Genomic DNA, 27,691 nt, shown 5'->3' on the forward strand with positions numbered 1-27,691 from the left:
CTTGACCTTAAAAGAGGCAAAGAGGCTTGGCCCTAGTGGTGTTACCACCTTGATTCAGCTGTGCAAGTTTGGGACATTTCTGGGGAAGCCATTACCCTCAGCTCTAGTACCACCTCCTCTCTGATTCTGCACCCTGCCTGCTGGGGGCCCCTGCACCTGGGACCCAGGCTTCAGACCCTACCACCTACCCTCACACTGAGCTGGCTGTTTGCTCATCTCTAAAGGCACAAGCTAACAGTGGGAAAGTACTCTGTAAACAGCTGATTTTATAGGTAAGCAAGTGTTATTACACTGCAGGGGGGTGAGCAATATGCCTGCAGGGGCCCCTGCTCACTGCAGTCCTGCGGCCCTCCTCCGGCTGTAATCTCAGTAGGGGCTGTCACCTCTTATCTGTAAGAGGGTGTTGCTAATGGGGGACGTTGAGGGAATTCAGGACACAAGAGGATCCTTTCCCTGCAGTGAAGGTAGAGGGAATTTATACACCCTCCCCTGGTGGATTAGGGGCACAGGGAGTGAGGTCCAGCCCTGGTTTGTCCACTGACTTGCCATGTGACCCTGGGCAGCTCTTCCCTTCTTGGCCCTATGGCTTGGAGGTGGTGCCTCCTGTGACCAGCTTTACACTCACAGACCAGGTCTCCTCTAATAGATAAGGCTCAAGGACACCAGTCTTTGGCCCAAGTGGGCTCAGACTTTGAGCAAGTCCCCAAACATGCTTTCCCCAAAAGGGGGCAATCATGAGGGGTGTGGCAGCCTTTGGGTGAGTGACAGGCCCCTGACTATCAGAGGACAGAGGCCTAGGGGAGAGCTCTGGGGGGCCTAGGGAGCAAGCCTCCGGAGCATGCCAGCACGCAGAGGCCAGCGGCACCCAGTGGGGTCTGGATCATGCACGGGCAGTGGATGCTGCTCTTTCTGCCCTGACCCCCTGAGAACCTCAGAGTGGCTCTTTCTCACTTTTTCTGCAAACTTGAGCCTCTTCTCATGCCATTGTCTCCATCTGGAATACTCTCCCCCACAATTCTGCAGGCGCAAATATTACCCTCTTTCACCACTTCCAGCCTTTCCCGATGGGATCCTCCAGCTGGTAAGAACCTCTCCCTCGCCTGGCCGGCATGACTCAGTGGTTGAGCATCACCCTGTGACCCAGGAGACCACGGTTCAATTCCCGGTCAGGGCACATGCCCGGGTTGCAGGCTTGATCCCCAGTAGGGGGCGTGCAGGAGGCAGCCGATCAATGACTGTCATCTTTGATGTTTCTATCTTTCCCTCCCTCTCTCTGAAATCAATAGAGATGTATTTAAAAAAAAAAAAAGGAAAAAAAAGAACCTCTCCCTCTCGCTCTTCATCCTTCCAGAGCTTAACTGTCCTGGAGTCATCCTGTGCCCCTGGGCCGGAGGCTGTCTCAGTTTATGTCTCCTCTGAGTCCACAGCTCTGCCTGTACACAGCAGGCACTAAATTACTTGAAAGCCCCAGTGACAGGATGCCGATGTGACTGTCTTTTAAGCAGAGAGCATGCAGAGTGGCTTCCACTCTGGAGTTTCTTGGACCCTGCAGTTCTATTTGGCACCTTGAAGGCTCTAGAACTGACCCCAGGGGAGGAATGCAAAGCAGGAACAGCGGAGTTCTCGCCTTGACGTGATACCGCCAATGGCCTGCTAGGAAGCTGGCAGCTGCAGCTGCAGGCTTTACGTTTCACAGGTGAGGAGGTGAGGCTCTAACAAGTTAAGGACCTTTCCAGGGCACCACAGCCGTGGCAGAGCCGGGGCTGGAACCTAGGCCTGTGACCTTTTCCTAGTAGGAAACAGTGATGAGCAAATCCATGCCTGGACCCAGGTCCTCTAGAGTCAGCAGTCATTTTACAAAACCCTTTAGGGTTGTTTTCGTGTTTAAAAAGACAACATAGCCCCCCGGGTGTGGCACAGTGGTTGAGCCTTGGCCTAAGATCCAGGAGATTGTGATTCAGTTCCCGGTCTGGGCACATGCCCGAGTTGCAGGTTCAATCCCCAGTTGGGGATGTGCAGGGGGCAGCCGATCAGTGATGACTCTCTCATCACTGATGTTTCTAACTCTCTCTCTTCCTCTCTCTGAAATCAATAAAGATATATTTTTTTTAAAAGACAAAATAAAGAAAGCAAAAATAATCCATAATCTACTACCCAGACAATTCCTGAGATTTTTTTTTAAAGTAAAACATTAATTTCAGAAAGGTATAAAATGAAACGAAAAGTCTCCTTGCTACTACTCCAGCCTCTCTCTTAGGTAACCTCATCAACATGTGATTTTTTTCCTAGAAAAAAATATAAAGTATACATACCAACATTCATATTTCTATATATGTATAACATACAACACTTATTTGCTTAACACAAAAAGGCTCACCTGGTCATTGTGCTACTTGTTGCAATCTTCATATATCTGTTTATTTCTGCATATTTTATTTGTATATATTCATATGCCAGCATTCAGAGCTACCTCTTTTGTTAATGGCTGTGTAATAGTCCATTGTATGGTGTTCTATATGTTACTGACCAATTCATCACTGAGAAATTATTTCTGGCTTTTCCTCTGTCAAATAAGGCAGTGAAAATATTATGATACCTTTGTGCACATGCCTTGGCATACTTTTGTGAGTCTAAAGGAGTAACTATTAAAGTAAAGCTCTAACCTTGGATTAAAGTTGTTTTACTGGAAACTATTGAGCTGTGTCCCTGATGTGCAATAATGATTATTATATTAATAATATTAACAATATAGCATACATGTAGAGCTCATTTAATTTTCACAGCAACCTTAGAAAGTAGGTACCAGTATTTTTCTTTGACAGATAAGGAAACTGAGGCACAGAGAAGTGAAATGAGTTGCCAAGCTCACACAGCTGGTGTATTAATTTGGTTGGGTTGCTGTAGCAAAGGATCACAAACTGGTGTCTTCAACAGCAGAAATTTATTTTCTTTCAGCTCTGGAGGCCGGCAGTCTGAGATCAAGGTGTCGGCAGGCTGTTTCTTCTGAAGCCTCCATCCTTGGTGTGTGGATTGCCCTCTTCTCCCCATGTCTTCACATGGTCTTCCCTTTGTGCTCTTGCCTTCGTTTCCTCTTCTTACAAGGACCAGATCAGGGCCCACCCTAATAACCTCATTTTACCTTAATTATCTCTTTAAATACCCTATCTTGTCCTAGCAGGTTTGGCTCAGTGATTAGAGCGTCAGCCTGTGGACTAAAGGGTCCTGGGTTTGATTCCAGCCAAGGACGTGTACCTGTTGTAGGCTCGATCCCTCTCCCCAGTTGGGGCATGTGCAGGGGGCAACTAATCCGTGTGTCTCTCTCACACCGATATTTCTCTCTCTTTCTCTCTCTCCCCTCTTCCACTCTCTCTGAAAAAGCGATGGAAAAATATCCTTGGATAAGGATTCAAAAAAAGAATTAAATACCCTATCATCAAATATAGTCACATTCTGGATATTGGGAGTTAGGACTTTAACATGTGAACTTTGAGGGGGATGGAGTTTAGCCCAAAACAGCTAGTAAGTGGCAGAGCCAGGATTCAAACCCAGTCCCCTGTCCCAGAGCCACGTTCTAGACTAGTACACCATGAAATTAGAACGACCATAAAGGGGCGAGCAGCCAGTGCGAGTGACTCTGGCCAGAGTGGTGATCCCGATCCCAGGCCAAGAGCTCCTTGGGGGCTGCTCTCAGCTCTCAGGGCCCGGAGCAGCACTCCTGCCTCAGCGCCAGCTGGAGGAGGCTTCAGCTCAGGTGGCTAGGAGACCAGTGATACAAATTAGGGATACACTGGGTTGCGTGGGCAGAAGCAGCCATATGTAGGAGAAGGAGGATGATTGAAGGGTGGGGAACTAACCAGGTGATAGATTTGTGCACAGGGGTAAAAGTGTGGATAAAAAGGCTGCCATCAGGAGAGGCAAGTGGTGTGTCAGAGGCCTTGGTGGCCAAACAAAGTGCACAGCCTTGATTTTATTTATTTATTTATTTATTTATTTATTTATTTATTTATTCATTTATTTATTGCCATACTATAAATTGTGGCTTTCATTTTTTTTAAAATTGATTTGAGAGAGAGAGGAAGGGAGAGAGAAAGAGAGAGAAGCATCGATGTGAGAGAGGCATATCAATCTGTAGCCCTCCGCATACTACAGGGATCGAACCCGCAACCTAGGTATGTGCCCTGACTGGGAATCAAACCCACTACCTTCTGGTGCATGGGACAACACTCCAACCAACTAAGCCACACTGGCCAGGGCTTGATTTATTTTTAACAGCCTTAGTGATATAATTCACGTATTGTAAAATCAACCCATTTAAAAGAGACAATACAATGGTTTTTAGTACATTCAGAGTTGTGCAACCATCACCACAATCAATTGTAGAACATTTTCATCACTCGAGAAAGAAACCCCATACCCCACTCCCCATTCCTCCCAAAACCCACCCCCCAAACCCAGCCAGGGACAACCACACATCTACTTTGTCTGTATGGGTTTGCCTGTTCTGGATATTTATATAAATGGAATCATGTGACCTTTGTGACTGGCTTCTTTGGCTCAGCACAGTGTTTTCAGGGTCATCCATGGTGTACCATGTATCACTACTTCATTCCTTTTTATGGCTGAGTAGTATTCCAGTGCATGGATATTTTCCGTTTTGTTTATCCACTAATCAGGCGATGGCCATGGGTTGTTTCCACTTTGGGGGCATTATGCATAATACTGCTGTGAGCATTTATGTACACATTTTTGCATGGATGTGTGTTTTCATTTCTCCTGGGTACACACCTAGGAGTGGAGCTTCTGGGTCATGTGGTAACTGTATGGTTAATATTTTGTGTAAATGCAAAACTATTTTCCAAAATGGCCAGAGAGTCCCAGTGAGTCTCTGACAGTCCTCTGAATGGTGAGATGGGTGCCAAGGGCCAGGGCAGAAGTGGAGTTCGGGGATCAGGCCAGGATTTTCCAAAATACACACTACAAGTAAAAATGCTTCAACAGGCAAAGTCATATGAATGAAGAGGCTTCCTGTTGATGAAAGTAGGCAACTGAGGGGCCAAATAGTGGGAAGGGAGATTTGAGAGTTCTCTGTACAGATGCATCCCGTCCATGACCCCAGTATCGATGCCTTAGTCTTTTCTGTTTAGGTGCAGGCTCAGGGCTGGCCCTGAACAGACATGAGAAGGCAGTGCTCCACATGGTATGAATTTGGGGGGTTGGGGGAGACATTCCAACACACTGAAATGTTCTTTGACAGTCTCTGAAATCTCATCTCCAGGGTCACAGTCTTTCAAGCCATAATTAGAAATAAGGCTTAACATGCAGCCTCCTGGGGCGAGAGATCCCAGCACACAGGCAGTAAATGAGCACTAGGAGCAGGTTTCCTCTGAGGGGAGGGCTGAGGAGGAGGAGGGCAGGAGGCCCACCAGAAGCCACATTTGTTGGAGCCATCCTCAAGTGGGTGGAGGTCTGAAAAAAGGCCTGCAGATAAATGTGGGCTGTCCCCAAACCATGAGTCAGGCCCACATCACCTCCACTACACAGAAAGGAGTTTCTCCTTTTTCCCCCCTCCAATTCCCTAAATTCTCAAAGAACAATGCTGATGCCTTGGCCAAACACATTCCTTCCAAAACACAAACAAAACCTCCTAATAAACAAGCAAGCTATACTGATTCTGCCCTCCTCCCCCAACACACACACACACACACACACACACACACACACACACACACGCCAATCAGTTATGCATTTATTCTGTTATTGAATGAGGTCATTCCAGAAACCAAGTTGGGTTTAGGCAGATCTGATGTGAAAGCCAAATTCTGTCCTTTACAAGCTGTGCGCTTTTGGAGGAGTGCATTCTCCTCTCTGAGGCCCTGTTCTCACCTCTACCAACAGTGGGGATTCTACTGCCTGCCTCATGGGTTTTTAGAGGATTCAATGAGATGGTCGAAGCCAAGCACTCAGTGCAGGCCACCGCACAGCAGCATCGCTCTCCTCTGGCTCGGGTTCCATCTTTCTGCTCTCCCCCCTTCTGCCGCATCATCTTGGATGCTGATAATTGCTGATAATTGGCACATGGCTAACACCTGGAGAACAGTGGGCCTATCTTCTAACTCACACATCTTCAGTTTTCCTTCCTTGGGAAAGCATATCCCCTTTGCCCGCCTGGCTCCTGGATGTGGCCAGCATCGATCAAGTCCACTGGGGGTGGGCCTCGCTCCTTCACTCTCAGCTGTTGCCCACTTGCAGGCTGCTCTTCGCTCTCCCATACGCTTCACTAACGAAAAACGAAAGAGCCCTCAGACTCAGGCCCTCTCTTCCTGGCTCCCGGCCTCTGATATATTTGACCCTAGACAGAATAATTTTTCACCTAAATGTAAATGTATTTGTGAATTGATAGAAAATAGTTCTGGCTCAGGTGATATAATATAGGACTGCCCCATCCTGGCTGCTGTTTTGATTGTGACTTAAATGGATGAGGCCATCAATAATTATTTTATTGAACAGGCACATAAAAAATGATTCCAGGCTAAAGTCATTTCCCTGACAAAGCCGCTACTGCATTGTGGGCAGTCGACCTTTGCAGCGCTAAACTTGCTGAGCAGTGCTGGGGGCTGTTTCCGTATCCTTTGTCCCCTTCTTTGGGTTTTCCTGGGGCTCTGGCTGCAGGAGGAAGGCTGACCCACAGGCTGCAGTGGGACGGAGGGAGTCAGACCCCTGCCACGGCACCGTGGACTTCCCACAGCATTTCCTGCATCATCGCATTCCCTTCTCAGAGCAAAATGATCAATGTGACCCCCCCGTTTAGGAGAGGAGGAGCGTGACCCTCAAAGTTCAGGGGCACTACAGAGGTCTCCAGTCAGTTATGGAGCCTCCTGGCTCATAGTGACCAAACCTCCAGAGCAAGTGCCCCTCTGAGGCCTCTTTTCATTTAGAGTTCTGTTCTCTCTGGTTGTGCCTTTTGGGGCACAGATGGCAGCACCTCTTCAGGAAACCAGTTCCCCGCTGCACCCCCTGCAGAGGAGAATCAGGGTGCAGGCTGCTGGAGGAGAGATGTGGACCAAAGCCCCATTAACCACGTGCCCTAAGGGGCACCTCGGTCTGGGCACGGTGTCACACCCTGCGTGTCCACGGTATGCCAGCCTTTTCCATGTCTCTTGCGTTGAGAAGTGGTAGGTGCTGCACAGGGTGGAGTCAGAGCACCCTGCAGTCCAGTTGGGGGGACCCATCTTTGTCTGGGATAACGCAGGTTTCCTTGAACTTCAGCCTTTTGCAATCCACCACGATTTTTAGCTTTATCTACATACCACTTGTACTGTTATTTACTTGATGTACTTTCTTAAATCAACTAACATTTTTAACTTTGCCCCGTCCTAGGCAATACATCCACTAAACCACTGTTCAATATATTCGTCCTGTCTCTCTAATGCACACCAAAATTAACAGCACAGTTCAAATAATAACACGTGCATCCAGGTAACAGTGAGAACACATGGTAAGCACAAGGATCTGTGAGCCTGGGTGAGGTTGCTAGCTGGCAGCAGCAGAGGTGAGCTGGGAAGGGATAATACCTCACCCATCTGTCTGCCTCACCCTTCCAAAAACCAGCCTGGCCTGGATTAGCAGAGTGTGATGCCCTCAGGAAGGGCCACCTGACTCTGGGCTTTGATGGGCCATGTGAGCAAAGTCCTGGGGTGACAGTCAGTGTCACCAGGTCTGCGACGCCCCACCCATCCCGGGGTCCCATGACATGGGCAACCTCAGTCCCTGATAGACCCTGCACTGACCCCTTTTTTCTCTCTGGGGCTATAATCTGCTTTTTTTCTGTCCCCCCCCCCCCCCCCGGTTCTGCACAGAATGGAGCCCCACCTCCCCTCCTTCAACTCAGATCTGGGAAGACAAACAAACCAGGTTTATATTGCTAATCTCCACAGGGAAATGGCCAGAGGGGACAGAAAAAACAGAGTGGGAAGCAGGGGACTCAGAGGAACAAAGATTCCAGAAATCTTAATGTCCTGGACTCCAGTCTGAAATTTCTGCTGGCCTCCAGAGAGTTTCATTCCCCAGTGAGGAGCTGATCAGGCCTCCCTGGTTTACCCCCCTCTTCCAGTCCCACCCCTTCCTCTGTTCTTTGCAAACCTCTTCTTCCCAGAGGCCTTGCCTCAGGAGGCAGGGCAGCCCAGACCTGGGGGCCCAGGCTGGTACCACATGCTGAGCTAAGAGTTGCAGCCCCAGTGAACATTTACTTGGGGGTGACCAAATGCTTGTGAACCTCATAATTTTTCCAGAGACCTGGGGCCCACCTGAGACCATTTGGTTCCTCTAGGACACGAGTCAAACTCCAGGGCCTACAGGGGCTGGTGAGCAAGACAGGAGGGGAAGATGGGGGCTGTGGCCTATAAGAGGACACAGTCCCTTCTGAAAGCACTGGAATTAAATGAAAGCAATAGAACCAGAGTGTGCTAAAGAGAATGCTTCTGTGCGCCATATCCAGCCAGTGTGTGACCCTACCTTCAAGGCTATAGGTATTTTGTAAAGTGCTGAGTGATGGGAGTCTTAGAGGGCAGAGGCTAGGCTCTGTCCAGGAGATGAGCACAGCATTGGTGGTGGCTATGTGTCCTGTTGGAATCCGGGGCCGCTTCACACCATCAGGTGCCTTTGTGCAGATTAGAGAAAGGGTCCCTTCCTCTGGGTGGATGCAGACTGCTCCAGGGTACTTGGCTTGGTGAGTAGAACATGGCTGCATTTTGGCCCCCACCGAGCCCTCGCTGGGGCCCTGTATGTGCACAAGCAAGGCCCATGGGTGTGTTGGCCAGGCCTGACTCCTGGAACTCCCAGTCATGTACTCACTACCTGCTCTTGTTCAAAAGACACAGCCTCCCACCCTGCCAACTGCAGGCAAAACCTAAAGTCAACAAACAAACAAGTGAAGGGAAAACTTAAAGTGGACCTGGCATGTGAGCCTCAGAGCCATCAGCAGGGGTGTCAGGAACCTGCATCACTGCGGGCCCTGTGCAGAGCCCAGCGGTGTGGCAGCTGTGCAGGGCAGCATGCCAGGCTCCTCTTCACTCCAGGCAGCTGCTCGCAAGCAGGGTGAGGCAAAGAGGGGAGACAGTGCTGCCCAGGCTGAGGCAGGCGCCGAAAGAGAGGCCAGCCCGAGGCCCACGTTCTCCACTCCAGGTGAGCCCTGTCCACGGTCGGGAAATCAGTCTTGGCTCAGAGCAAGTGGCACAGCTTCCTCACTGGGACTCTCAGAGCCTTGGGTTCTGGACATGTGGGTGGCAGATGGCCAGCCCTATCCAACTCCCAGTCAGGCTCCGAGGCTGGTGTGGCCGCAGTCAGGTTTTCAGAGCAGGGATGAATGAATTCACACAAGTCTTTCTGAGGCTAGCTGCTTTGAGAGACTGGGCTTTTGCTCTCAGGCATAATCTGGCTAAATGACAGGCTGCAGAGGGACAGGTGGAAACAGAAGACACATCTTCTCACCAATCCCCAGTTCTGTCTCCTCTTCCCTCTCTCCCTGCCTTTGTGTGTCTCTCTTCCTCCAGCCCCCACCTCTTTTCTTTCTCTTCTGTCCCTTTTCTTTGTCTTGTCTGTTCCTCTCTCTTTCCTCTTGTCATCCATTCCTGCTTTTCTGCTGCTCTCTCCCCTTTTATCTCTTCTGGGGAGGTGAGAGATGGGAACAGGTCAGCTTGCTGGGGCCACCAACCTGGGCAACCACATTGGTCCCACGGGGACCAATGACTGCCAGGGTCTGCTGTCCTATTCAGGGTGAGAATGGCAGTGATGGAGCTATGACACCATCCTCAAGCCTATGCTTTGGGTTTTCTGCTTCTCTAGGGACAGGAGCATTGGGACACTGGCCATCTACAGAGGTAGGGAGCCTTGGGCCCCCAGGGAGCAGCCAAGTGTGGGAACACTCCTGGTGGTTCCTAGTAGAAGGCCTGTTCCAAGAACTTGAATGCATTAAACATCTTCACAACAACCTTATGAGACAGGTCCTATTATTATCCCAATGTCCAGATGAGGGAACTGAAAAGTATCCAGAGGTACCATGACTTACCCATGATCACGCAGCCAGCACCTAGCTCAGCTGGGATGTAACCCAGGTGTTCTGGCTCCAGGGCACACACTCTGAATCTCTGCTTTACTACCTCTCACATCCCAGTCCTCTGGACCAGCCAAAGGCATTGGGGCAGACAGTGCTCCTTCACCCACCCCATCCCAAAACAGCCTTCCCTCCGGTCAACTGACACATCAATCTCCAGTGTTAAAGATTCACCCTCTGTTCCAACCTAAACCTCTGTCCATAGAGAATGGATCCTTCAGCCTCAGTATTATCTGAATTTGACAGAAAGGAAATACAGGGTTTAAAAACTCAAGGTGTCTGAAGGCTGGGAGTGTGGAGGGCGCTTTGCAGAGCAGAGCTTCTCTGACTGGCTTGCACCAGACTCTCCTGGAGGGCTTGTGAGAACAGAGTTGAATCCTGCCCCAGAGTATGCGGGTCAGTAAGTAGGGTTGCAGTTTGAGCATTTGCATTGCTAACATGTTCCCAGGTAGTGATGCAGCAGCTGGTTTGGGGAATCTCACTTTGAGAACTATTGACCTAGAGAAAGGGCAGCTAGGTCACCAGAGGCAGACATTTCCGTCTTCACTGAAGGCCAAAGGCAGAGAGGGGAGGTTGGGGGTCCATGCAGGAGACTAACGGTGGTTACACAGCCCCTTCTTTGCTCTGGGCAGCTGTACCCAGTCATGATGAATAGCACTCATTTGAGCAGCAGCCGGGAGTGTGGAAAGCACCTCTGTACAGATCTATTGGGTTTTTATTAACTGTTTTACTGTCAGAGTTTCAAAATCAATCAAACAGTGTTGCCCTCTGGGGACACACTGGGGTTTGAGGGCCGGGGATCCCAGCCTAAATGCAGCACAGGCTAGGCCCAGACCCACACGGGGGCCTCAGGAGTGGCCAGGAGTGGGCAGTGGTGCCTGCATCCTTCCCCCGCTCTCTGACCAGCAAGCTTTGCCCTCCCTCTGAACCAAAGCTTCAACCCCAAACCAGAACTAACTGCACATATTTGTTGATCCTTGAACCAAACCCAAATATAAATTTCTCTTGTGAGTCACTTACCAAGGTATGAAAGACCCTTAGCAAACCAGTTTAAATCAGAAGAGAATCTATAATTTCCCAAACCTTAAACTCAAACAAACCTGGGACTTCAGAAGCCTTTGACCTTAACATGAATCATTGTTTCGGTTGGTCTGGCTTCCTGGCTGACATATGCTAGACCCCAGGTTCAGGTGGAGAAATGGTGCTCTAAGGCCCAGGGAGAGCAAGGCTCTGTGTGAATCCAGCGAAGGTGGCTGCCCCCCATCCCCACCCCCCAGCACACCTGCCCTGGCCTGTCTCCTGAACCCAAGTGTGGGACCTAAGCCCTGGCCAACAGCTCAGCAGTAGGGTCCATACCTCCCTGTGATCCGGGCAGAGGGGCCATGGACAGTCCAGGCAGCTCCCAGCGTGCCCCTGCTCCACACCAGCCCCCACAGCAGGGGAAGAAGGGTGGCCTCTCCGGAGCTGGGAGCAGAGTGGGAAGACCAGGGGCTTTCAGTGTCTTCAAAGGCCTGCAGGGCCAGCCTTGCCAAGGAACTCATGTGAAGGAAGCTGTGACAACAGTGGGTGGATGGGGAAGTACACTATAAAATGTGCGATTTCTGACACCTTGCGCCCAGCCTGGGCCACCTTTCTCTGGTGTCTATGCTTTCCTGACCCTTGAGTGTCACCAAAATGTGAAGCTGCATCTGCTTAAGTTCTGCTACTTGGATTCACTGTTGTTCAAATGTGATCTCCCTTCCTACTCCCTCCCTCCCTCCCTCCCTCCCTCCCTCCCTCCCTCCCTCCCTCCCTCCCTCCCTCCCTCCCTCCCTCCCATCCATCCTCTCTCTCTCCCCTCTTTGAATTCCTTTCTCATGTGCCTTCATCCACCTGCCAGGCTCCAGAGAAAGCCCTGCTCAAAGGTGGAATGGAGTTTTGCTTTCTGGTTTGATTGAGAAGTGCTGCTGGGACATATGATTCAATCATAAAAAGGAATGAAGCACTGACACATGGATGAACCTCAGAAACATCATGCTGAGTGAAAGAAGCCAGCCACTGAGTCACAGTGCATGCGTCTATCTGAATGAAACATCCAGCACAGGCATCCCGAGACAGAAAGCAGCTTAGTGGCTGCCAGGCGCTCAGGGGAGGGGAACGGGGAGTGACTGCTTAATGATATGAGTTTTCTTTTGGGGTTGATAAAAATTTTGTAGAACTACATAGAGGTGATGGCTCCACGACATTGTGAATGCACTAAATGCCACTGATTTGCACACTTAAAATGGTTAAATTTATGTTATGTGAATTTTACCTCAAACAAACAAAAAGAAAGCCTGCTTGGTCCCCTTTCTCCTACCCTTGCCTGTTACCAAGGCACCTTCGGTGCCCTGTTCTAGCAGTTCCTTGAGCTCAGAAACAACGTGTGCAGGGATATTAGCGCTGACTCTGGAAGACCTTGACTAAAAGCACCTGTAAGTTTGGGGGGCTTCCTCAGAAATCTTGACCCAGAAGGAAGGGGGTATATGACAAAGGTATTGAGTAGAAGGGGATGGGAAGAAAGGGGGAGGGGACCCCAGCCCGAGGAAGCAAGAAATGAACATCTGATGAGCCTCTGTGCCTGCCAGATCCACGACTAGGCACTTCACACCCAGGGTCTCATCCAACTACATCCTGAAAGTTGTTGTGCAGGATACATATTATGCTCCCAGTTTGCAGAAGAGGCCAGCTCAGACAGGGGAGTCAGTTGCCAAGGTCGTGTGGCAAGCAGATGGTGGTCTGGCTGAAGTCTCTGCTTTTAGCCCTGGCTGCCCACACTGGGCTCCCAAGGAAGGAACCCTTGGAAATGGTACTGCTCTGGATCTGGGTGGCCCTGCAAGGGGTGCTCCCCCTGCCTGGCCCCAGCCTTAGTTCCACCCTAGTTCTGTTTTCCTCTGTCCTTTATAACCTGACAATGAAGTCCTCAGGCTAACTTGCCCAGCTCCTGGGAGATACCTGGGAGGTAGATACCCCAGGTGTTTCAGAACCACCCTTTCTCATCCTAAGAACAAACAGCCTTAAGGCACAGTTCTCCACCTCCCTGTGCTGTGCCATGCTGACCAACTTAGGGCTCATATGATCCTGGCAGGCCGGGGCCAGAGGCTGATTCTAGCATGATAGATCCTAACAGGGATGTGTTGCACCTTACATTTCAGGTTCGGAAAAATCGATTGCCTAAGTATAGGATGTGGGAGGCTGGCTTGCAGCTGGTCTTGTGTAAAAGACCTGGGAAGAAGGGGTGGGGGGTCTGTTGACCGAGAGATCAATAAAAGCCTGCAGTGTGATGCAGCCTCTAAGCAGGGAAGCCTCAACTCATTCACATACAGCTCAGCTGAGGTGACATGTCCAGAACCCAGGGAATGACAGCCTACTTCCTTCTGTGCTAATCGGCCACTTCCTGAGATTTATTTATTTCTGGGTGTCACTGATTAAACAGCATATCAAGGTTTGAAGACTATGGAGGGAATGGCTGAGCTGGTGAAGGGTCTTGGGGAGCCTGTCAAACACCTTATTAAAGGGGCCGAAGTTCCTTAACTGGAAAAGGGAGGAGGATAAGGGACATGAATGGGCCTTCTGTTTACAAGGGGGTTGTCCCGGGGTAATGGAGAGACATGTCCCCAATGGCCCCAGAGGGCAGGACTGGAACTCAAAGCTGCACAAAGTGTGTTGTGGTTTACCAGCTGTGCCCCATAGGATGCCAGGAGGTTAACAGGTATTCCCTGAGAAAGAGAGTATGGAGGCAAATGAGAGCAGAAAAAAATTTATATACTATATTTAGTGTCCTTTTGGAAATTCAAAGTGCATCTTAGCATTTAGACACATATCTACGTATGGTACTTGACAGGAACAAAATCCAAAGGGACAAAATAAAGGCTTGGCTTTGCCTGAGCCCCCAGAAAGCAGAGCCTCAGGGCAGAGAGCTTCAGTGCTGGTACTTCATTAGGAAGTGCAGTCCTGGGAGAAGGCTGGGGACGAGCAGAGACGAGCCTAGATGAGGAGGCGTTCTTGAGCTGGCTGCCGCTAAGTGCAGCTGATTGCTGGATCCCAAGGGACCACCCCTGAGAGGTCCTATTTAACTATGTCTTAGGGACGAGAGGGAAGAAACTATCCATCATGTCTTGTCTTCGACTGGTTGAAGGTTTGCTCCATGGAGGTTAATTCTCCTCCATATCTGGGTTGGGCATTCGTGGGTACTAGGTGTGGTCCATGGTGGCAGTGTCAACAGGGATGCCCCTGGGGAGTGGAGGTCAAGAGGCAGCATCAGGGGCAGGAGGCAAGGGGGCACCTCTGTGAGAGGGGCTGGTGGCTGCTTGAGGCTGGAACACAGGCAGGTAAGGCAGAAAGGGTCTCACGGCTGTGGTACAAGGTGTAATGTATATCCAGGGGAAAGTCAGTCTCCTTCCTTCTCCTTCCCACCTTCCAGGTCCCCCATCAGAGGCAAACACTGTTTTCTTGTTAAGCCTTCAAGGGACATTCTGTGCAAGGACAAGCATGCATGCATACGTATATATAATGAGGGTAACACATGCATGCACATATTCTCATCTCATAGTACATGGGAGCATACTAGTCCACCTGGCCCTTCTTTACCTAACAATATATCTTGGAGATCTTTCCTTATCAGTACACTTAGCTCGCGCTGCACAGTACTGTTGATGTTCCAGAATTTCTTTAATTAGGACTCTATTAATGGACCTTTAGAATGTTTCCAATCTCTTGCTATTAAAATCAATATGGCAATGAATATCCTTGTATATAAAGTCATTTTGCAACCCCAGGTGTTCAACTGTAAGGCTAAATACCTAGAAATGAAATAGTTGGGTCAAAGAGAATATGCACTGTGGTTTTGATAGATGTTGCCAAATTGCCTTCCAGGGAAGTTGTGCCAATTTTACTCCCAATGGCAATTCAGGAGCGTGCTCATTTCCCCCCATCTGCAACAACTCAGTGCATCATCACAGTTTTGATCTTTGCCAAAATGGTAGATACAAAGTGGTATTTCAGTGTGGTTTTAATTTTCATGTTTTAAGTTATAACTGAGATTGAGCTTCTTTTCATGTATTTAAAAGCCATTTACATTTTATCTTCTGTGAACTATCTATGTCTTTTGTACATTTTTCTTGATTTAAAATGTTTAATACAAAAAGATATATGTGCATATAGTATATTTAGTATATATTTACAAAGATGGATTCCTCATCTGAAGATTTAACCAACTGTGATAGAAAATATTCAAGGGGAAATGTTATGTTGTTGCTTACATGTAGTTAGGTCTACACAGTATATAGTGCATAGTACAATGGTTTCTTCTGTACTGAACATTACAGACTTTTTTCTTGTCATTATTTTCTAAACAATACAGTATAACAACTATTTGCATGGCATTTACATTGTGTTAGGTATTATAAGTAATCTAGAGAGGATTTAAAGTGGGTAGGAGGATGAGCAGAGTTTATATGCAAATACTATGCCATTTTATATGAGGAACTTGAGCACCCGAGGATATTGGTATTCGAGGGCTCTGGAACCAACTGCCCATGAATAATAATATATATATATATATATATATATATATACACATATACACACACACACAATATAAATATATAAAATACATATACTTTTATATAACTATATTGAACTATATATAAACTTCTGTAACTGATATTATTTTATTCAACATTTTTGGAAGTCTTCAGCATTATTTATGAATACCGTCTATGTTGCTGTAAGTAGCTGTAGCTTATTCATTTTTACTGCTATAAAATATGTTATTATATTAATATACCACAATTTATTTACCCTTCTTCCTGTAGATGGTTTTGTGGGTCACCTTCAAATTTTTGTTATTACATATTGCTATGAACATTCTAGCATACATGTCCTGGTGTACAGGGGCAAACTATTTCCAGACTGGAGCGTATGCCTAGGGCTAGAATTGCTGGGTCTTGGTATATGCATTTTTAGAGTACAAGAAGGCACAACTTTGCCCATTTAAAAAATGGATTGCTCAAAAATAAAATAAAAATAAATGGATTGTCGCTTTATTATTGATTGTAGGGGCTCTTTAAGCATGGAAGAAATTAGCACGGTGTCTGATATGGGCATATTAGTATTTAAATGCTTAGAAAAGTCCTGCAGTAAATAAAACCTGTGTAACTGAGCAAACCCCTTTTCTCCATTGACCCTTTCACAGGACTACTTGGGAAATGCTGGTGTAAAGCAATTACCTGGGGGCCTAGTCAAACAAGATGCTGACATCTGGGCAACTTTCAACAGTATGATAAGGTCCCTCTCTCCTCTGCCCAAGGACCTTGAAGTTCGCAGGGGTAGAGCCTCATGAGAAGCTGGTCTGCCCTCCACCCTACAGTTTAAGGGCCCGTCCTGACTGTACATCCACTGCATGCCAGGCCTGTATGAGAATGTTCCATCCCTCTTCATTCCATAGCTACTATCACGCGCAAAGAGGAGAGCCTTCTCAAAGGAAGACCAGCGGTCCCCTGATTCCAAAGCCAGGCCTTGCTCCATTGCCCATGTTTAGAACCAATGCCTAAGACCCAACTCTCCAGTAAGCTGGGCACTGGCTTTGTCCGTGGTCCCTCTGGCCACAACCATTGGTCCTTGTTGGTCCCTCCCCTCTGACTTGTGGTCTGTGCTGCCTGGCCAGCTGGTTATTTTGAAACACATGCCTTGGATATCACATGACCAGGGATGGCAGTCCTGTGCCTTTCCCCTCTGGGCTCCTGGCACTTGCACTCAATCAATGACCAAGTCAATAATAGTGACGATAGTGAACATGCATCAAGTACTCACCACAGGCAGGCTCTGTGCTAAGGGTTTTTCGAGGATCATCCCATATCACTGTTCATAGAAACCCAAGCTGAGGGAAGTTTGTTTATTGGTCTCAGGTTACACTCAGGTTGCTGAGTGGTGAAGTCAGGATTAAACTCTAGAGCCAAGGCTTGTACATGTCTCACCATACACACCTGACCAAATGGATGAGCCAGGAGGCTCCTGTCTAGCAGATGCCACATACATAGTAGTTGTTACATGGTGACAATGACACAAGCCCAGGAAGCTGCAATTCAGCATTGTAAGGAGGTCTGTGGGAACAGACAGCTTTGGGTTGGGGAAGAGCCCAGGCCTGATCTTCTGCCCCTTCCCTGCTCCCCAGATGCTAGCTGGGGTCACAGGCCCAGCTCCAGGGCCACTTGAGGTTCAGGTGAGAAAACAGCGGAGTCCTGGTTTGCAGCACTGGCAGTTGCTCTGGGCGAGCTACAAGCAAACAGCTGCGACTCCAGTCCCCTAGGCTCCCTTCCCCATTACCTGTGTCAACACTGTTATTTTTAAAGCAGCAGAGCCAAGGTGGGGGCTGAGGGCGGGCGATGGAGAGAGAGAAAGCCAGGCCCTTATCAGTGCTGGGGTCCTTGCATTATGTAACAACGTCATATAATTAACAGTGAAGATCATTTACATTGTCGCTTAGCTAATTTTCATAATGTTTTCTTTATTATCAGAGGAAGAAATTAACCCAAGAATTTATTTACATAGCAGCCTCAAACAGTAACAGCTTGCTAATTGCCTGTTAGGTGATTAATAAGCTTACAGCAGATGCTAATGCGTCGTGGGCCCCCCGTTTCAAAGGTGCTCTTGCTGCACGCTTGTGTTTTTGGCAGCTTAATTAGTGCAATAATTATGTACTTGTTGCTCCTTCTTTCGAGCAAATACTGTCAAATGCTTAAAAGATTAAAGTGAATTATATCCTGAGAACTCACAGTGCTTAAGGATGCCCGTTCTCGCTAACTTCTCTACTAGTTCAAAAATAGAAGACACTAAATGAGAGAGGGAGTCTAACGTGTCAGTGGGGAGCCCTGATAATCCTGAGCCCGCTGGCTTCTGGTCCTGGCTTTTCCCCTCACTAACAAAGAGCCCTGAACCTTACTTCAGTTTTCCATCTATATAAGGAGGGACAAATCCTTGGCATGGGAAGGGGGGAGGGGAAACTTAAGCATCAGAAAGGCTCAAGAGACACAACAACTAAATGCAGTATGTAGATCTTAGTTGGGTCCTGACTAGAACAAACCAATTGTAAAAAGGCCTCTTTGAGATAATAGAGAAATTTGACCCTGGACTCTGCAGTCAATGACCTCCAGAAGTCATTGCTGATTTTATTCGATATGTAATGGCATACTGGTTATGTGAAAGAAGAATATTCTTGTCTGTTAGATGCATACTGAAGAGTTTAGGGCTGAAAGATATGATGTCTGCAATTTGCTTTAAAATACACCAGCTCCCTCCTAAAAACAGTGGGTCTGCAGATTAACTAAGACTGCAAAATATGAATCAACATTGAAGCTGGATGGATGATGGGAACGTTGGGGATCAATGTCACTATTTTTTTTCCACTTTTGTGTATGTTTGAAAATATGCACAAAAGGAAAGTTAGAACATCAAAAGGAAGGGGGTGGGGAACTATCAATAAGCGGGCTTTAGAACCCAGCTGCGTCTGTTCAAGTCCAGCACATCCACTTGCTAGCTGTGTGGCTTTGGGCAAAGACCTAAACCTTTCTGTGCCTTGGTTTCCCCATCAGTGATATGGGGGTCTACTTGTTGCTAGGACTTACTGACAATGCACATAGGCTTTAGCATAGTATTAGGTACATAGGAAGCCGCCTTTTGTTTCTTTTTAATCCTCACAAGAGGACATACTTAGAGAGAGGAAGGGAGAGAGAGAGAGACATCAATGTGAGAAAGAAACATTGATTGGTGGTCTTCCGAGCGTACCCTGACCCAGGACCAAATCCACAACCCAGCTATGTGCCTTGACTGGGAGTCAAACCGGCAACATTCCGGTGCACAGGATAATGCTCAACCAACTGAGACACTCTGGTAAGGCAGGAAGTTTTCCCTTGTCATTTTGTTATTATTATTGATATTGTTATGATGCGACCCCACTTTTGTCACTCAGGACCAGGCCTACCACCTCAGTCTCTCCAAGGCTACAACCCTGGCCCCTCCAGAACTTGATCATAATGCCCTGTCTTATAGTGAAGTATCCCCCTTACCTCTCCTGCTTTGGGCCAGACTACCAGGAGTCTCTATCCTGTGTGTCCCTGAAGCTGCACAAGACCTATCTGTCCCCTCCATTCTCTCTTGCCAGCTGAGGCTTGGGTCCATTCAGGGCCCATTTTCTCAGAGTTATTCCCATTTTTGCTGGTAGGAACGCAAAACCATGTACAGGACTACTGCCTGGGATTTGAGCTGTGGGGAGGATGGTGCAGTCTCGAAAGCAGACTAAATCACAGCATCTCACACTCACCACCCCTGCATCCAATCCTTGCGTTCACCCAGATGTAATTCTGAGCATACGCTCTGGTAAAACAGGCCTGGAGCTGTCTGGGGCAGAAAAAGCAAGATTTTATAAGATGTAGGGGAGGAAGCAAGGGAGAGCCTCAAACATGTACTCTCCAGTGCTATCCCTTCCAAGGCTCACCTCCTCCAGGAAGACTACATGGTATCCTGTAGTCTTACAGGGTCATCATGTTTTTATTTGGCACCTGGACCAGGAAATGTGAGCAGCAGTCTTGTTTTTTTGTCACCTGAGTAAAATCACTGCTCTGCATGTAACTGGACTATAAAATCAGAGAGGGCAGGAACCACCCTTTCTCTTTTCTGCACTCACCCCAGCCCCAGCTTAGTGTCATACAAAGAGCTCTACAGACCCCAAAATGCCATACAAGCAAGGATTCCAGAATCTAGGCTCCTTAGCTTATCATTTAGAGAGGAGGAAAGTGAGGCCCAGAAAGAGTCACGGAATCGAGTGGGGCCCAGCGGGTTCTGGAACCTGGTTCTGATCATGCCCAATTCACAGCTGCTACCCCTGTGAATATCAGCTGGGCCGAGGGAGGATGGCACAGACACTGAAGCAGGCAATGGACCTTGACCATGAGGCCTTTAGTCTGGGGGACTCCAGGGCATGGGTGAAGCCAGACTGAGTCAGGAATGAGGGAGTTCTGGGACAAGGGACTTTCAGTACCAAAACTGGGAATGTCCTACAAAAGGCAGGATGAGTGGGTCACTGAAATGATGGTTCTACAGGACAGCCCCACACCCTTGTCCAGGTTCCTCTCCTGCCGAGCTGTGGCCCAGTGAGTCACAACTACAGAACACCTGGTTCGATTTTCGTCAAGCAAGTGACCTTGACACTTGAGTGGAGGGCCTTGAGGAAAAACAACATTGACAATGAGCCCCTTTACAGGCAGAGCACAGGACAAGGAGCCTTCCAACCCTGCTGCTGAGGTCTTCAAGGAGCCCCTGGGAGTGGCCTTTCTGAGGTCTGGAGCTAAGGTATCCTTTGATTCTTTAGCTATTCCAGAGCCTTCCAAGAAAGCTGGCTTCTGCCCTTCTCATCTCTCCAAATTGATCAAATTCCCTGATATACCAGCATCTCTCATTTTTGGCATTTTCCATAGTTGCCCGTTTTCATTCATTTATCTGACTTCTGATGATTGTCAGTCTGTGGCTCCAGAGGGCAGAGGCCAGGCCTGTTTTACCACCCATGGCCAGAACTTAGCACACTGCTTGGCACATAAGAAGCTACAATAGCTAACTTCTCTAAAAGCACTTACCATGTGCCAGTGGAACAGGGAATGCAAACTAAATACATGCTTAAATTAGCCAGAGTAGGTTTCTGTTGTGCCAACCAAATGGACCTTGAGCAATGAATGCCTTTCTTCCAAGGAGCAGCTCAGGGCCTCTCTTTGTACGTTCATTTCTTTGCTTACTTCATATCATGAACATTGAATACTAATGACAAGGAGATATAAAATACAGTCTTTTCCCTACAGCAGTGGTTCTCAAACTTCAGAGCATCAGAGGTGCCTGGAGAGCTCGTGGGAGCACAGTTTACTGCTTTCCCCCACACCCAGTTTCGGAAATGGTAGGTGTGGGGTGGGGCAAAGAATGTGACTTATCACATTCCCAGGTGACGCTGCTGCTTTACAGGGGTTGGGGACCAGTCTTTCAGAACCACTGCCCTACAGGAAGAAAAACCTCTCTGGGGAGACAGGATATTCACAGTTACTATTTAAATGCATGGCAGAGAACAGAAGTATGTTAGTGAGGTTTTTGGGTCCTCAGCATCTATTCCCCTTCTTTTGATAACAACACCCTGATTTCCTTTTGAGGATCTATGCCTCCTTCACTCTTAGGCCATGTGCTCCAGATAAGGCTCCCATCTGGCTCTTGGATAGAACGTGTATACATCCCAAGAAGATCCAATCAGGGACTGGGTCCACCCAGTCACGTGACTTATATTGTCCACTCAAGTCAAATCCCAGGACCTTTGCTGGAACCTCTAACAAGCAAGACTTTTTTCTGCTGGACCACAGCAGCTTGCGATCATCTTGTTGCAGTGACGAAAGAGCCTCCACAAATAGAGTCTATAAGAGAAAACAGAGGAGAGGGGGCTGTTTAATGCCTCTGGATCCAGTCATGCCTGAAGCCAAAAACCCTTGGGCACATCAGTTATATGAGTCACTAAATTCCCCTTTCTGCATAAGTCATATTTTGGGGTAGGGTTTTATGACACATAATAGAAAGCTTCCCATTTGTTGCAAAGTGCTCCAGAAATTTTGAGATGGGTCCTCTCTGGGTTCTACGTGGATAGTTGGGGGCGGGGTATAAGCAAAGGTGTGCTAGTGGGAAAGCAAAGTACAAACAAAGGCCACGGCACAGACCAGCAGGCTGGCCCTCAGTGCCCAGTGAGAAGCCTCCAGAACTTAAGCCCAATAAAAAGAGGGCCTTTTGTCACCTCATTGGGAAAGCACTTTGTGTTCCACAGTCCCCCTCCCAGACGAGGTCACCACTGATGCCAGAGGTTCCCAGGGCCTGCTGGCCCCTTGGATTCAGACTTCCTGCCCAGACGGGGCAGCTGGGATGAGGTCATGACTGAGGAGAGTCTTTCATCCTCTTGCTAAGCTTTTTCTTTCAGTAGCAATTGCTGTCTTGCTTAATCTCAGAATTATCTGATTGTCACAGTCGAGTTTTCCACATTAGGCAGTGAGCCAACAAGTTACTTAACCTATAATTGCCCTTTAATGAAGCCCATCTTCAAAACTGAATTGTCAAAGGGAAACTTGTAAACACACAGCGAGGTCCAAGACCAAGCTGGCCCCAGACGTCGAAGCCAGGCCCTTGACTCCTCTCCGGCGTCAGCCACATTTGTCTGCATTACTGGACTTTATTGCCGCTGCCACCCAGAGTAGAGGAGCCTGGTGCTTTGCAACAGTCGCCAGAAGCAGGCCAAGCCTTTTAAAAGCAAGCTTGAGGGGACTTGGTTTGGGGGCACACATTCCTCTTTGCCAAGTGCCCCCTCCTCCCCAACACTCTATGAGATGTGAAAGTAACAGCCAACTTCTTGACTTGAACTTTGCAAAACCTAAGCAGCATCTGTTTTCAGTGAAACCACGTGATGGTGGAAATGTACTAGTGAATGGTCCACACTATAGAAAAAGTAGGGGAGCGAGGCTGACCTCAGAGGGTTCTTACTGTAGCTTCTGTGTGGGCAGGGCCTGCACTGTGGTGCTCAGTCACCTCTTAGAAGTCAGGGGTGGAGGAACAGAGTCAAACATACTCAGCTGCTTTGTAGCACTCATATTCATGCAGGGAAAACCAGGAGAAGGGCAGAAATATTTACAGAACACCTACTATGTGTCTGGTATCATGGTAGGCAATTTACATTATCTCATGTAACTATCAAAGCAACTCTGATAAGTCTTATTATCCTTATTTTGTAGGTGAAGAATGTGAGGCCCAAAGAGGTTAAGTAACTTGACCAATGCCACACAGCATGTGGATGTAGAAGGCAGGATTTAAACTCAACTTTGTCTAATGGCAAAACCAGCCAATGCTCCTGCCACATTTTGGTGGCTCCTTTATCAATATAGTGCAGGCATAAAGCCAATGAGGGGTGCAGCTTAGAAGAACTCTGAACTCATGAATAAAATACCATGCTGCTTGAGATTTCCTTCAAAATCGCACAAGAGTGTGGTAGGTAGGAGTATAGATGAAAGGACTGGTTATGAGATGATTGGTGTTAAAGCTGGGTGATGGGTAGGTATATGGGTTCAATATACAATTTTATCTATATTTGAAATTTTTCATTATGCAAAAATGAAAAATTATTTTAAAAATCCAGTACTTACTCCAGAAGTCAGTGCCCCTTCCCAGTACCCCCATTACACTCTGGACATGTCTGTCACTGCCCAGCACCCACCATGTCACATTAGAGCTACCTTTTAAATTATCCGTGTTCCTCCAAGACCTTGAGCTTCATGAGGATAAGGGCAGTGTCTCTTTTCTTCACCTAATAAATTTTTATAGAATGAATACATAAGAAATTAGTCTGGTGCACAGTAGGCATTCAATAACTGTTTGGTGAGTGAATGAAAAAGCCAAAGAACTGGGCCTTGCAGGCTGGCTGGGTTTTGATAAGTATGCTAGGTTGGGGGGGGGGGGGTGCCAGCTTGAGCAAAGGCATAAGCAGAAAGCAAGCCAAGTTAAGAGGTGAGTGAAGCCTGGCCACGACCAAAACAATAGTTGCCAATGATAACAAGCTGTCCGTGCGAGCTGACGTGTCCACTTTTTAATAACTTATATTTCACAGACAGAGCACTGACAACATTTTTTTTCTTATCACCCCAGCAGGGTCAATCCCCTGCCGTGGCTACGAAAAGTGAGGCTCTTGATTTCAGTCTCAGCTCATTAATCGAAGAAAGTTGGCTAGCTAGCGTGCGCCTGGCGGAAGGCAGCTCCAAATGGATGTCGACACATTTTTGAGGACCGGAGGAAACAAAAGAAATCAATTACGGGGACAGCCCGGAGTTCCAGTTGGGAATCTGAATCCTGCTGCCTTTCTAATAGTCCCCAGCAAAACAGAGAAAAAGCCTCTTTCCACAGGCCACCCTAAGACCAAGTGTCAGGTGGAAACTGGGGACTGAAAAGGCAAGGACAGAAGTCTAGGAAGGCTTGGGAGCCGGTCTCCCTGACAGGGCTGGGCCTGTGTCCTGAGGCTCTGCAGGCTACGTGGTGTCTAGTCCCGGGCCAGCCTTCCTGATGAAAACCACGCTCCAATGCTGGCTCAGTTTGGGGCCCGAAGGAGGCCCGCAGGACTTAACATACCTTCAAAGGCCTTTGGTGCACAGATGGATTTATTCCACTAAAACACAAGCCCCACAGATGACGATGACGACAACAGCATAAATGTACACAGCTTTTCTAGTTGACAAAGAGCTTCTGCATCCCCAATCTCATCTCGCCCTCTGGGATGGAGGGAGAAACAGAGCATGGGTTCAGAAACCGTGCCCAACACGCCACAGCAGGGAGGCAGTGGAGCTAAGATGTTTCCCTTTAATTTGGGCATGTGGTCTTCCTTGGGCCTGAGTACCTGAACCAGGTGAGGGTACAGGTCTCCATTTCCAAGTTCCCATGGCCTGCCTGGCACTTGCCATTGTTGGCATTTAGATGAGGTTAAGAGGATCTCTGTATGGTCCCTTTGCCTTTTAGAAATATTGGTGACTTCCATTGTCTCCTGGAAATAGTGATGATTCCTATCTTCCGGGCCTGTCTCTACCTCAATTCTTCAAGTTGATTTGTGTCTCTGGTATATTAATCAGCCTGGGAGGACTGAAGCAGGAGATTTCTCTTAGGAGAGCCACAATGAACATCAATGTGTCTGGTATAGTGATTCCTTTTGTCATAGCACTTTAAATTTCTCAAAGGGCTTTTGAGTTGCTGTTTAATTTGAAACAAGCAGCAGTCCCATGAGCTGTCAAGAATTAAAATGAGGACCTTCTGCCTTAAAGAGGAGGAAATGGGGGCAGAGCAGTTCTATGTCTTATCCAACATCTTCCTTTCTGCCCTGTTCACTTTCTGACACCAGAAAACCATTAAGTCAATCTTTGCCCTTACTTTTAAAATGAGAATCTTGGGGAGGATGGCTGGAATAAATTCTTACCCCTATTTTTAACATGTGAATTTTATTGTAAAGTAGTAATTATTACAAATGTTTAAACACTATATTACATCTTTTGTTCTTTATTCTCTGTGTTTCTGAAAATGTAAGCTTGGGGTTTTTCCCCTTTGAAGCCAAAATGTGAAATTTTTAGACCTCTTTACTGTGCACAGATGGGGTGTGAGACCAGGCTGGGGTGGAGCCAAGAGGGATGGAGACAGATCCTCCTTCTTTCTCAATGTGTCCTCAGAAGTCCTCTTTAGCAAAGGGTGGCCCATGCAGGGGTCCTGATGCATTCCAAGTTCACGATTACTATTCACACTATCAATTTGTATCATAGCCATAGTTAATCTGTCTGTTTTTCCCAATAGGCTGTGAGCAGCCTGTGTGAATAGGGAAGGAAAAGGTCATATTTTGGATTTTAGGGGGGAAAAAGAGACTCTAGCAATAGTGAAATTGAGAGGAGGGTGAATATAGGAGTTCACTAGCATGGTGACTTGACAGCAATAACCCAGGGAAAAGGGAAGAAACCTTGAATAAAAATAGGGGCCAGAGAGTTCAAAAGGAGGAGACAGATTTATGGACCTTTCAGGATGTGGGATCTGTGTCAATTTACCCAGGAAGACAGACGGTAGGAAACACAAGAGAAAATGCATCATGATGAAGAAATCCATGATGGTTTAATTCTGGATGGATTGAGTCAGGTGCTGGTGGGTCTGGACAGCAGATGGAAAACTGGGCAGGTGGCAGCCTCCCCGTGGTACTTGAAGCCACTGTGAAATCCCTTGTCCTCTCAGCCTGCTGGTGGACTGGGCCCCTGCCTCTGGGGTTTACTTCTTGGCTCTCCAGTGGCCTTGAATAATCTAGACTACTTTATCTCCTCATTTCTCATGTTCTTTTGGCCTTCCATCTCATACCTGTAGTGAGACTCCCTGAGGCTATGTGAAGCTCATTCAATAGCCCCTTGTGAGGCATCAAAGATACAGTGAGAGGAGCCAAAAAATGTGATTGCTAGACTTGGCTTAGCCAATAACTACTATGTAATTGGGCAGATCACTATTCTTCTTTGAGTCTCACTTTCCCCAAACTTTAATAGTAAAGTGGCTAAGTTCTGACACTGGTAATTTCAGAGTAGCTTGTGTTGGACTGACCCTCCCCATATAAAAAAATTTTAATATATGAACAAAAATTTTTTAAAAACCCCATGTATTTGAAAGCATTGAAGAGCTGCCAAAACCAGGCAGAAAATGGAGTGGGATTGACCCTTAAAAGATGAGAACCTCACTGGTTATAAACATGAGATTCATGTTCATATTACTTTTCCCCTAAGTATACTGTACCCCTGTCTGCATAGCATGGACAAGTCAGAACTCAAGTAGAAAAACAGTATGACTTCTCTTAGGTGTCAGAGAATGGAACTCAAGTTTCCCAGAGGAGTTGGGACCGTGGAGAAGTCCTGAAAGGAGAGAACCTCTGAGTGGAGAACCCCAAATCTGCATATAAACTATGCTCAAATCCTTGACTGACCAAACTATGCACTCATGAGGGTGACATCAAGACACCCGGTGAAAGTATCAACTAAGTAGAAGTCTGTGGAAGCTGAGCAGAGAGTTCAGCTGTAGCCTAGCTGCAGCCATAGAATTTGGAATTTGAGTCCCACCAAGTTAACAGAATAAAATCTATGTCCCAGAACTAAAGGATTTACCTAAACAAAGGTAAACCAAATACTACATGTCTTAAGAAAGTGCAAAGTCCAACCTCTACAAGTTCAAAATGATTGTCCAGTAACTTAACTGCCAACCAAAACAGAAATCAAAATTCTTCAGAAGAAAGTAACAGAATCCAGAGTCTCTGCAATGTATTACCCACAATATCCAGTATAAATTCAAGGGATAATAGAGGATGTTATGAATACTATTACACTATCAAATTTTACCACCAAGGTGAAATAGACAAATTATATGGAAAATACAACTTACCAAAACTAACACAAAAAGAGACAGAAAATTGAATTGAACAGCTCTATATTTATTAGAGATTGACTTTATTATGAAAACCTGACAGAGAGAAGTCCAGTCCCTGATGGTCTCACTCATTAATTTCATTAAACGTTTTAGGAAAAAAGAATTCAATCTTACACAAATTATTCAGAAAACAGAGACAGAGGGAATACTTCCCAGCTCATTTATGTGCCTAGCATAAGTCTGATACCAAAATTGACAAAGACATAAGATAAGAAAATTACAGACTGTTATAGACTGAATGTTTGGGTTCCCTCAAAATTCATGTGTTAAAATACTAAGCCTCAATGTGATGATATTAGGAAGTGAGACCTTGGGAGATCTCACTTCATGAGGGTGGAGCCCTCATGAATGTGATTAGTGCCCTTACGAAAGAGACCCCAGATAGCTCTCTTCTGCCATATGAGGATATAGTAAGATGACTGCTATCTATGAACCAGGAAGCAGGTTCACACTAGACACTAAATATGCCAGTGCCCTAGTCTTGGACTTACCAGCCTCCAGAATTATGATAAATAAATATTTGTTGTT

The sequence above is a fragment of the Miniopterus natalensis genome, chromosome 1 (genome assembly GCF_054644295.1).
Source record: "Miniopterus natalensis isolate mMinNat1 chromosome 1, mMinNat1.hap1, whole genome shotgun sequence".
NCBI classification, from domain to species: domain Eukaryota; kingdom Metazoa; phylum Chordata; class Mammalia; order Chiroptera; family Miniopteridae; genus Miniopterus; species Miniopterus natalensis.